This window comes from Penaeus japonicus, unplaced genomic scaffold (genome assembly GCF_977035675.1).
Source record: "Penaeus japonicus unplaced genomic scaffold, GWHDUDI00000001_assembly GWHDUDI00000036, whole genome shotgun sequence".
In the NCBI taxonomy this organism is placed as follows: Eukaryota; Metazoa; Arthropoda; class Malacostraca; order Decapoda; family Penaeidae; genus Penaeus; species Penaeus japonicus.
In genome coordinates, this window is record NW_028234438.1 from 4,277,274 (window position 1) to 4,281,354 (window position 4,081).

The window sequence follows — 4,081 nt, forward strand, 5'->3', positions numbered from 1 at the left end:
AAGGAGTACTAGTAATAGGAGGAGGATGAATAGGAGATGGGAGAAGAGTTGGACAAGGACGACGACGGGAAGGAAGAAGAGAAAAAGGAAGAAGATGAAGAAGAAGCAGAAGAAAAGAAAACAAAAGCAAAAACAAAAAACAAATAACAAAAAACAAACAAAATAAGAGACGCATAGAAATGAAATTCAGAAAGAACCAAAAGAAACAAAAACACAATCATGAAAAAAATGCAAAACAAATCAACAAAACAAAAACCAAACGAACAAACAATCGAACAAAACCGCGACAAAACACAAAAACAAGAAGAACAAACAAACAGCAACAAGAAAAACAACCAAAGAAATCAAACAAAAGTCCCACACGTTGTAGTATGTTCCCCACATCAATTAAACAAACAAACTACAACGACAAAAACTGAACAACAAAAAATGCAGCAACAGCAACAACACGCGAATCATGTTGCACTCGAGGACGAGCCATGACCGCGGTACGTATGGTACCCACATCACTCATTAAGGAAAAGGAGGTACGAAAAGGAGGTACCCCAGAATGACCGAGTTAATGACCATGTGTGATCCATTTTTTTTTTTTTTTTTGACAAAGGTACCTTTTTCTTTTTTCTTCTTTTTTTCTTCTTAAAATTGTATTTTTTTCTGCTGCTTTTCTCATCTTTTCCTTTTTTTATGTTTTCCTATTTTCTTCTTCTGTGTTTGTTTGTTTTCTTTTTTTTTTCCTTTTTTTCTTTCTTTTCTCTCTTATTCTTAGTTTCTTAGTTTGCGTTGATGCCGAGTGAATTTGCAATGTGATGGAGGATAGACTGAAGGGAAGGAAGGAAGGGACGATGATGAAGGGAGGGAAAGGAGGGAAGGAAGAGGGTGAAGGAAGGAGTGAGGGAGGGTGGGAGGTGAGGCAAGGCAGTTGAGAATAAGAGAGAGAGAGATAGGAGGAAAGAGGAAAGGGAGGGAGGGTGGGAGGGTAAGAGGAAGGGAAGGGTGGGAGAGAGAGGAGGAAGGGAATAAAGGGAGGGAGGGAAAGTGAGAGGGGAGGAAAGGAAAGAGTGAAGTGAGGGAGGATAGGAGGAGAGGGAAGGGAGGAAGGTAGGTAGGATGTGAGGATAGAGAGATAGTTAGATGGAAAGATAAATAAAGATAGACAGACAGACACACAGATAGATTGACAGATAGACAGATTGAGAGAGATGGAGATAGGTAGATAGATAGAGATAGATAGATAAAGAGAAAGATGGAGATAGAGAGGTAGATAAATAGATAAAGAGAGAGAGATGGATATAGACGAGTAGATAGAGACAAACAGATAGATAGATAGATAGTGAAAGGCAGATAGATAGAGATAGATGGATAAAAAGTGAGAGAAAGATAGATAGATAGATAGATATATAGAGAGAGAGGTAGATAGAGATAGATAGATAAAGAGAGAGAGAGAGGTAGATAGACAGATATAGGTAGATAAAGAGAGAGAGAGAGAGAGAGAGATGAATAGAGAGAGAGAGAGAGAGAGAGAGAGAGAGAGAGAGAGAGAGAGAGAGAGAGAGAGAGAGAGAGAGAGAGAGAGAGAGAGATGAATAAAGAGAGAGAGAGAGAGAGAGATGGGGATAGAGAGGTAGGTAGTTAGAGATACATAGATAAAGAGAGAGAAAGAGAGAGAGAGAGATAAAGAAAGAAAGCTTTCAAGCCAGATATTTAAATAACAAAGATGGTTAAGTAATTTTCAATAGACAAGAACGAAATGAACGCGTGGAAGGAAGGCAATACAGATTCTCAAGATGGATTCTGAAGACGGATTCTCAACGTCTTAATCTCTTGTTCTTTGAGATTACGTCGTTATCATCGGCTTCTTTTCAAATCTTTTCTTTGTGTCTAATTAGTAACGTTATTCGGGTAACGGGAAATGTGTTAAGGAATAGTGTAGGAATGGGATAGATATCATATCATATTGTTTTGGGATGTTTTTTATATGATTTGGAACTTTTGTGCGGTGCGTATACATACTGGAACAGATATATGTCTAAGCAAACACACACACACACACACACGCACACGCACACACACATACACACACATAAACACACATACACACATATATACCCGCAACCCTTCCATGAACATAACCCTTTAACCTCACACACACACATCTCCCCCCACATCCCTTCCTTCACATCGTCCACTCCCCCTCCCCCTCCTCCTCACCCTACCTCCCCTATACTTTCCCTTCTCCCTCCCCTCTCAACCTCTCCCTCCTCCCCCCTCCCCTGTCAATCCCTTCCTCCCTCCCCTCTCCTTCCACCTACACCCACCCCCACCCCCACAACCCTTCCCCTCCTCTCCCCTCTGTCCCCGTCCATTCCCTTCCTCCACCCCCCCCTACCTTTCGTTTCTCCCTCAAAAAAGAGAGATAAAAAAAGGAAAAGAACTTGGCTGCGTGTCTCATTAAGCGCGTCCGATTTCCTTCGCTCTCTCTCTCTCTCTCTCTCTTTTTCTCTCTCTCCTTTTCTCTCCCTCTCTCTCTCTCTCTCTCTCTCTCTCTCTCTCCTTTTCTCTCCCCCCCACATTCTCTCTCTATCTCTTTTTCTCCTTTTCCCTCCCCCGACATTCTCTCTCTCTCTCTCTCTCTCTCTCTCTCTCTCTCTCTCTCTCTCTCTCTCGCATTCTTTCCTTTTCCCTCCCTCACATTCTCTCTCTCTCTATCTTTCTCTCCTTTTCCCATCCCTAACATTTTTTTTTTTCTCTCTCTCTTCTTTTTCCCTCCTCCCACATTCTCCCTCCCCCCAAATTCTCCCTCTCTCTCTCTCTCTCGCTCTCTCTCTCTCTCACTCTCTCTCTCCTTTTCCCTCCCCCCACATTCTCCCCCTCCCCCTCCCCCCCTCTCTCTCTCTCTTAAATTGTCTCGCTTTTACATGCCTTGACTTCGAATGTGTTCAAAGTCACCTCTCACCTTGTCTTAAGGGGGGTGGGAGTGGGGTGGGGGGAAGGGGGAGGGGGGTATCCACGCTGATCAGAAGCTATCTCTTCCTGATGTTGTTGTTTTTTGTTTTTGGTATTTTTAAGTAAGAAAAGTAAGTTTCTTGTGATTAGTATCATGTGTTGTTGTTTCTATTATTATTTTCTTTGTTATTGTTATCAATGTTATCTGTGCTATTTTCGTTGTTATATCAATTATTATCAATATATGATGATAATAATGATAAAAGAAATGATGATAAAATTCATGATAATGATACTAATAGTAATGGTGTTGATAATAATGATAATGATAATGATATTGATAATGCTAATGCTAATGATAACTGTTACGACTACTTGTACTACGCTACTGCTACTAATTACGTTATCAGTAAATTCATCATTATCATTATAATTATTACTGTCATTATTGTTATTATCATTTATATCCTTATGATGACACACACGCGCGCGCAAACACACACACAAACGAACAAACGCACAAACAAACAAACACAAATAAACAAACACACACACAAACAAACAAACAAACACACGCACACATGCACTCAAAAAACACAAACACACACATGCACGCAAAAAAACACAAACACACACAAATAAACAAACAAACACACACAAACAAACAAATACACTCAAACAAACAAATATACACAAACAAACACATACACACACACGCACGCAAAAAAAAAAGCTACAAACAAAACAAGTAAAACAAACAAACACCCTTACCCCAAAGAACAAACCAAATTAACACACGAAATCAAAGCAAATGAAATGGTAATTATACATTTTATCTTCATTCCCATTCACTCAACTCACTCCCATGATAGAGACATCAGTTAAAATCCTTATCTTTATCTCTCTTTCCCTATCTTTATCAAAATATCTTTTTCCTTCCTTTTCATACCCTAATGACGAGCTGTGTCACTGGTTTGAGTTATTGTTCTTGTTATTATTCGTTGTTATCGTTCGTTATTTTCTTCATTATCGTTATTATCGTTATTATCTCTTCGTTGGTTGTTTGTCTATGTCTCCGGGATGTCACCGAACATCAATTTTCCTTATGCTTGGGGTAATGACATCATCAAGAGGAAGG